Here is a 9095-nt window from a genome sequence, read left to right as displayed (position 1 = left end):
CTATCTCTCTCTCTCTCGTTCTCTCATGCTCACACATGCAGAAACACACGCGCACACATTTGCACACATGCACTTTTAATGACAGTGAAGTGCTGAAAAGACATTTCATATTCATTCCTTTATGTAACTTTTAATGGCAGTGGTGTTAAAGTACTTAAGTCAAAATATGTTTAAAGTACTACTTAAGTAGTTTTTTGGGGTATCTGTACTTTACTATTTATATTTTTGACTACTTTTTCTTTTACTTCACCACATTCCTAAAGAAAATGATGTACTTTTTACTCCATACATTTTCCCTGGCACCAAAAAGTACTCGTTACATTTTGAATGCTTAGCAGAACATAAAATGGTCCAAGTTCATCCCTACTGCCTCTGATCTGACGGACTCACTAAACACAAATGTGTGTTGGAATGTGACACTGGCTATCCATAAATAAATAAAAAACAAAACAATTGTGCTGTCTGGTTTGCTTAATATGAGGGATTTTTAAAATTATTCGTACTTTTACGTCTACTTTTGATATTTAAAACCTGCTAGGGTGCATGAACCGCTAGCGGGACACCTACGACAACATCCGGCGAAATTGCAGAGCACAAAATTCAAAATACACAAATTGTAATATTGAACATTCATGAAAATACAAGTGTCCTACATAACTTAAAAGCTTAAACTTCTTGTCAATCCAACCACGTTGTCAGATTTCAAAAAGTCTTTACGACGAAAAAATACCATGCGATTATCTGAGGACAGCGCCCCACATCAAAATACTTTTTCAACCAGCACAGGCCTCTTAAAATCCCAAATAGTGATTAAATAAATCACTTAACTTTTAAGATCTTCTTCTGTTTGCAATCCCAAGGGTCCCAGCTACACAATTAATGGTTGTGTTGTTCGATAAGGTCCTTCTTTATATGCAAAAAAGTCTGTTTGGTTGGCGCCAATGATCTCAGTAATCCACTCATTCAACATGCATACAAACGAATCCAAAAGGTTACCGCTAAAGTTCATTCAAACAAGTCAAACTATGTTTCTAATTAATCCTCAGGTACTCTAATATCTAAATAAACGATAATATTTAAGACAGAGAATCATATGTTCAATAGGGAAGATAAGTAACAAAGAGCACGCACCTCATTCACGTGCCAACAAGACTACTTTTCTAATGAGAGACACCTTGTAGTTTTTCCAACTACTGTTGACATCTAGTGGAAGCCATAGGAACTGCAATCTGGGTCCTATTTATTTGTATTTCCCATAGGCTTGCACTGAAACGGCCCGTGACCTAAAAAAAAAAAAAATAAAAAAATAAGGAAAATAATTTTCCTCAGGTTTTTGCCTGCCACATCAGTTTTGTTATACTCACAGACATTATTTTAACAGTTTTCGAAACGTCAGAGTGTTTTCTATCCAATGCTACCAAGTATATGCATATGCTAGCTTCTGGGCCTGAGTAACAGGCAGTTTACTTTGGGCATGTCAGTCATCCGAAATTACGAACAATAACCAGTATGCTAATGAAGTTAAGTATATTTTAGCAATTACATTTACTTTTGATATTTAAGTATATTTAAAACCAGATATGTTTAGACTTTTACTCAAGTAGTATTTTACTGGGTCTTTCACTTTTACTTGAGTCATTTTCTATTAAGGTATCTTTACTTTTACTCAATGTCACGTATACTCTCTGGCGCTCGAGGTCACCCGTCTGCTTATTATTACGCACACCTGTCACCATCGTTACACGCACCAGTGCCTCATCAGACTCACCTGGACTCCATCACCTTCCTGATTACCTTCCCTATAACTGTCACTCCCTTTGGTTCTTTCCTAAGGCATTATTGACTCTGTTCATGTTTCATGTCTGTACGCTTTTTGTGGTTCTTGTTATGTTCCATGTTCGTTTATTTATTACATTATTCACTCCTTGTACTTGCTTCCTGACTCCCAGCATACATGTTACAGAATAACGCCTCACCAAAGGGGAGCATCGGAGTGTTTCTTGTTTTGTAGGTGACGTCTGGTCTGGGTTCCCATGCCTCAGCAGAAACGATCGGCCCAGTCCTGGCCCCTGGTCGGCATCCTGTGGCTGGAGCCGCACGTCAAGGAGAGGGTACTGTCACATATACTCCCACTCCAGCACTCAAGGTCGCCAGTCTGCTTATTACGCACACTTGTCACCATTGTTACACACACCACGCCTCATCAGACTCACCTGGACTCATCAGACTCACCTTCCTATAACTGTCACTCCCTTTGGGGCTTTCCCAGGTGTTATTGACTCTGTTTTAGTTTCATGTCTGTACGCTGTTCGTGTTTCTTGCTTTCCAAGTTAATTTATTTATTAAATGATTCACTCCTTGGACTTGCTTCCTGACTCCCAGCGTACACATTACACTCAAGTATGAGAATTGAGTACTTATTCCACCACTGCTTGTGTTGTGTCTCTGGCTATCATTATTAAATGTGAAGACTTATTTTATCAAATCAATTCTCTGTAATTATTGTTATGTGATTACACTAATCATGTACATTTTCCGAATATAACTCTTCAGATATTTTAATATCTGATCAATTAGACTTCTATTAATGAATCATTCTTTACCTTACGTCAGTCTCATTTCAAACGTCATAGAATTCTTGGTTATCTACACGAAAACAGCCTAAACCATGAATCATCCGTACACCAATTGGCTTAATCATTTATTTACTACCTAACTAAATAATCACAGAAATACATTAAACAAACAAACCGTATGTATTGGTTACTAACAATGATAGGGAAGATCCCCTAGTGGGCTAAACCGATATGACAGCTTGGTGGACAAAGGAAAGGGGGTGTGGACTGAGAAAGAAGCAGGAAAGACAAATGGCTTCACTACACACAGTGGATAATTATATTATTGAAATGCTAATCCTTTGCACATGATCGGCCGCTCATTTGGGAAAAATTGCAATAAATATATTTACGCCCGTATGTCGTTGTCTTCTCTGTTGGAATCGTCGGTTCATCTGCTGGAGAGTCAGTTCATCAGAGAGTCTCTGGTTACTTCCCCAGAAGTTAGAATGTCTTTCGTGGTTGTAGCTTTATCAGCGCCTCTGGATTGTGTCTGTTGTAACGGATACGTCAGGCGTCCAGTTTTCTTAGGATAGATGTTTCGGGGGTTGTCGGTATTCTCATCTTATTCTGTAGGGATCGTTTAAAACTCACAACAGATCATGAAAAAGGCTGTTGTTTTTTAAAAACTTTTAGAACATTTTCAATTCACTAAGTACAACACACAAAATCACAGTGACTTTTTCACCAAACCTAATCAGTGTTTAATCTAGAAATACATTTCATATAAAGGTATTGCTTTTCACAATGCTCACAATAATTGTCATATAATCGTCTTCTCATTTGTTTAAATACATTTGACTATCACTTAATCCAACTGTGCTTAGTGGTTTAATCACTTAACTGTTTGGTGAAATAGATAGATAGATTGTAAACTGGTTTGTATACTACAGTAATACGGATTTTGAGTACTGCAGAAATAAAGTGTTTGTAAAGTTTAAACATCTAAGATACAATATAACCATACATAATGACTACTCAATATTGCTTATTGATTTCACATAGTGGTAACCACAATTGGTCACCATATAAAAGAGCGTGTGTGAAATTTGCATGTTCTTTCAACATGGAACAGGATAGACATTAAGGGAGAGGAAGATATAAAAAATCTTGTAGACAAGGGGCCCGTCAGAAAGGTCAAAGAGGTGGGCTTGGGCCCCGTCAAAGAGGTCAAAGAGGTGGGCTTGGGCCCCATCAAAGAGGTCAAAGAGGTGGGCTTGGGCCCCGTCAAAGAGGTCAAAGAGGTGGGCATGGGCCCCATCAAAGAGGTCAAAGAGGTGGGCTTGGGCCCCATCAAAGAGGTCAAAGAGGTGGGCTTGGGCCCCGTCAAAGAGGTGGGTATGGGCCCCATCAAAGAGGTCAAAGAGGTGGGCATGGGCCCCATTAGAGAGGTCAAAGAGGTGGGCATGGGCCCCGTCAAAGAGGTCAAAGAGGTGGGTATTAGCCCTGTCAAAGAGGTGGGTATGAGCCCTGTCAAAGAGGTCAAATGAGTGGGCATGGGCCCCATCCAAGAGGTGGACACTAGAAAGAGGGAGGCAGACGGTAGGGAACTGATACTCTGAATGATCGGAAAAGCCCACTGACATTAACTCCTGAGGTGCTGACCTATTGCACCCTCTACAACCACTGCAATTATTATTATTTGACCCTGCTGGTCATCTATGAACATTTGAACATCTTGGCCATGTTCTGTATAATCTCCACCCGACACAGTCAGAAGAGGACTGGCCACCCGTCATGGCCTGGTTCCTCTCTAGGTTTCTTCCTAGGTTCCGGCCTTTCTAGGGAGTTTTTCCTAGCCACCGTGCTTCTACACCTGCACTGCTTGCGGTTTGTGGTTTTAGGCTGGGTTTCTGTACAGCACTTTGTGACATCAGCTGATGTAAGAAGGGTTTTATAAATATATTTGATTGATTGATTGAGTGTTGTGTCTAATGAAGTCCGGGCCATTGTTGTTGACCATGTGGTAAACAGAGGCCTTACCATGGCAGAGGCTGCCAGACTAGTTCATTCCCATCTGAAAAGATCAACTGTCAATTACATCGTAAAAACATTTTGCCAAAATAAACGGTACGTCTGCAGGATATGCACTATGCTTTACCATGACATTTACAGTAAATGACATATTGTAATGCATGTACGTTCAGAAAACATGTAACAGTACTCTTACAGTGTGATCTATTGACAGTACACTCTGTTGTACCCTCAAAATGGACAGAAAACCCCATGCTGGTGGCCGTGGCTGTGTGCTGACCGACGAGCAGGAGAGGGTGGAAATGATGAGAGCCACAAATGACATCTGGCTGTCAAAAAATAAAGCAGGCCATTGAGGAGAACAATGACACCTTTGCCAATGTGGCATCCATCAGCCTACCAACAATCGCCCGCCGTATGAAGTGGCACCAGGTGTCCCTGCGTGTCCATTTCACTTTGATTATACATCAGATAGATATTATGAAAATTATAGACTTTCTGTCAATGTTGTTGAGTAATGTAAGTGTATTGCCTAATGTGAAAAATACTGTAATTTACTGTACTCTAGCATACTACTTTCAGAACTTCTAAGGGCGATTTGAAACACATATCCTGCATTGTTTGCTCTTGGATTGTTGGATTAACTGATAGTTAAAATGACTAAATTGAAAAGATATCATGTTGTGTTTTGGTGATGATTGATCAAGACAAAGGAGATGATTGTGAACTACAGGAAAAGAGGATCGAGCACGCCCCCATTCTCATAAATGGGGCTGCAGTGGAGCAGGCCCAGAGCTTCAAGTTCCTTGGTGTCCACATCACCAACAAACTAACATGGTCCAAGCACACCAAGACAGTCGTGAAGCGGGCACGACAAAACCTATTCCCCCTCAAGAGACTGAAAAGATTTGGCATGGGTCCTCAGAACCTCAAAAGGTTCTACAGCTGCATCATCCTGACTGGTTGCATCACTGCCTGATATGGCAACTGCTCTGCCTCCGACCGCAAGGCACTACAGAGGGTAGTGCGAACAGCCCAGTGTATCACTGGGTCTAGCTTCCTGCCATCCAGGACCTCTATACCAGGCGGTGTCAGAGGAAGGCCCTAAAAATTGTCAAAGACTCCAGCCACCGTAGTCATAGACTGTTCTCTCTGCTACCGCATGGCAAGCTGTACCGGAACGCCATGTCTAGGTCCAAGAGGTTTCTAAACATCTTCTACCCCCAAGCCATAAGACTCCTGAACATCTAGTCAAGTTCACTAAGTGCCACACCAGTGCCAATCTCTGTTGTCATCTATGCATAGTCACTAACAACTCTACCTACATGTACATACTACCTCAACTAACCGGTGCCCCCGCACATTGACTCTCTACCGGCACCCCCCTGTATATATTGTTATTTTTTACTTGCTGCTCTTTAATTACTTGTTACTTGTTATATCTCTTATATTTATCCATATTTTTTTAAACTGCACTGTTGGTTAGGGGCTCGTAAGTAAGCATTTCACTGTAAGGTCTACAATAAAATTTGATTATACCAATGTTCTCATTACATTTCACAATAAACGTATATTTTGAATCAATGGGTGTGTGGTAGAGATGTTTACAATCTAAATGCACAATGACAGGTTTTGAATGAAAGACTGGCTGCGTTACAAGTGTAACCTGTTTGGAGTTTGTGAAAATGTACCAAAGCAATTAAAACAAACTGTAGCGTTAGTGCGTGTGCGTGTGCGTGTGTGTGTGTGTGTGTGTGTGCGTGCGTGTGCGTGTGTGTGTTTGCGTGCGTTGGCGTGTGCTGTTCGTCAGCATTGAAACTGACATTACTGTCTCAAGTTCACCTGACAGACAGACAAATGGACAGGCAGACAGACAGCATTAGCCTAGGCTACGACAAGACAGACAATTATGAGAGCTTGGGAATAGGAAGTTCTATCTGCAAAAGGATGATTCTGAGATAAAGTTCTGAACACTCATTGGTTTGAATGGTGTCAGTAATTTGCATATTTTGAAATGAACATGAATTGTGGTATTAATATAGGTAGAGAACATTGAACAGAACTAGGCTGTGTCAATAACTACATTTACACCTGAATGCAGATAGAACCCTATAGCCGCAAACTCTACAAACTGGTTCTACCAGCAAAGATGTGCTGTGGGACAGGTTTTCGCTCTTGGCATCAAGCACCAGTTTGCGATGTATAGGTGGAAACACCCATATGAGATGTCCTTTCCAGGCTCTAGGCTTCCCCAACATTGTGTAAATAAAGTGTATTTCTCCAATTACAGTACAGCTTCCACCATCGGCAGTGTGACGCACAGGTGAGAGAGAGAGAGACAAGAGAAAGAAAGACAGAGAGAGAGAGAAAGAAAGAAAGACAGAGAGAGAGAGAAAGAAAGAAAGACAGAGAGAGGCTCCTGTCGCATCCTGTAGTAGGCTGTAATATCCACACCATTTCCATGGTCTGGCTGCATCTGGTGGATTTGACTAAACTATTTGAAATTTGAATCTATTTACACATCATAAATCACTACCTTTTTGTGGATACAATTTGGTCCTTTTCCTGGACTTACACGCAGGTATTTTCAGTTCCTTCTTGAAATGGATTGATGTTGGTGCCAGATATATTTACGATTTTCTAAAACCCATTAACAACTGGCTTCTAGCTGTTTTCAAGAGATTGTTAAATACATTGTATAACTATTTGATTTGAATAACATTACCTCTAGAATTGCATGATTCCACGTTTAGCTCTATCATCAGAGTTATACAGCTAGTAACTGCATGCTTTTCATGATCAGTAACCATCAGTTGATCATGTATTTTCAGATATACGTGATAGTAACCTATTCATTTGACATGAGCTACCTAGCTGGCTAAGCAAACAACGTGTCATTTAGCATAGATTAGGTTGAAGGAAAGAGATTGACATTGGCAAATCCGTGTCCTGGTAAAGATGTTAATCAGAACTACTGTCATCACCACTACATTCAGAATACGGCTGCCAGGATCCTGGTGAGAAAAGGAATGGTGTTGTAATGTATTTGTTTGTCCAACATCCTTTCTCGAATTGAAAAGTAATCCAAGATGTAATCATTTAGATTTTCAAACGTATCTGTAATCTGATTACAATATGTTTTGCTGATAACACACCTGTTTAGAGTTACAGTTTGTAACTGATTACAGTTACATTTTGTAACTGATTACAGTTACAGTCCAGGCGAGATTCGTGTTGGGAGGGTCTTTCAATTCGGCATTCTTGATGGGTGGCCAATATCTGGTGGGTTGAAGAGTTCCTCCTGGAGTGGCAGATGTGGGGTGGTGGAGTCTTAAAATCATTTTGTGGGTTTTTGAGAGTCTCCGGATACAATGCGTTCAGAAAGTATTCAGACCCTTTGACTTTTTCCACATTTTGTTACGTTACAGCCTTGTTATAAAAGGGTTTCAATAAAACAGTTCTCAATCTACCCACAATACACCCGAATGACAAAGCAAAACCAGGTTTTTAGAAATGTTTGAAAATGTATTAAAAGTAAAAAAAACAAGGTATTTTGATCAAAAATTGATTCAAAAAATGTATTTTTGAAGAGATCTTTAAAAAAGGTATCATTTTAATGAATGATATAATAAATAGGACTGTAGTTATGACACACATGCAGTTAACACAGACATATGGAAATGTCTGCTCTACCCAAAATTACAACCAACTAATTGCAGCATTACCCCAAAAATGAAAGAGGCAAGTAGAAGGGGGAAAAAGTAAGGAACTTGTATGGCGGCCCTGTATTAAAGAACATAAATGGTTAAAGAAAAGTGTGATAAATAAAAACATATACCAATTTAATTTAAGGACCAAAAAAAACTGACCAAAAAAAACTGTGCCATATAAATTGCTAAATAGTTGGGAAGAGATTTTTGATGTACCCATTCCATGGCACATGTTTTATGAATAAATACGCAAAACGCCGGATTCAAAACTTCAAATGTATCAATCGAAATTACTATACAAAATTATTGCAACCAATAGAATGTTATATATATGGGGGATACAATCTTCCCAGCTCTGCAGATTCTGCTGTGAGGAGGCAGAGTCATTAGATCATTTATTTTGGTATTGTCCATATGTAGCTCGTTTTTGGTCACAGGTCCAGGAATGGCTGAAGAATTGCAACATTTGCCTAGAACTAACTCTGCAGAAAGCAATACTGGGTGATTTGAAAAGCCATAGTCAATCAATCAATAATCTAATCATTATTTTAGCAACATTTTAATTTGTTTATTCACAATCTGTAGAAGCTATGAGAATAGAAAGGTTCAGTACTTTTGTGAAGCATCACTGCAGAGTTGAAAAATATATGGCAAATAGAAATCCAAAATGGATGATGTTGAGAGACAGATGGGAGGGGTTGAATGGAGCTGAAGGGTGGGACTTAATAACAAGATAACCAATGTAAAACAAAGGGCTTCTGTTAAATGTATATAGGTTCAGAACTTTTGTGAAATA

This window comes from Oncorhynchus gorbuscha, linkage group LG21, assembly GCF_021184085.1.
Source record: "Oncorhynchus gorbuscha isolate QuinsamMale2020 ecotype Even-year linkage group LG21, OgorEven_v1.0, whole genome shotgun sequence".
NCBI lineage: Eukaryota > Metazoa > Chordata > Actinopteri > Salmoniformes > Salmonidae > Oncorhynchus > Oncorhynchus gorbuscha.
Note: the sequence above shows the minus strand (reverse complement) of the source record.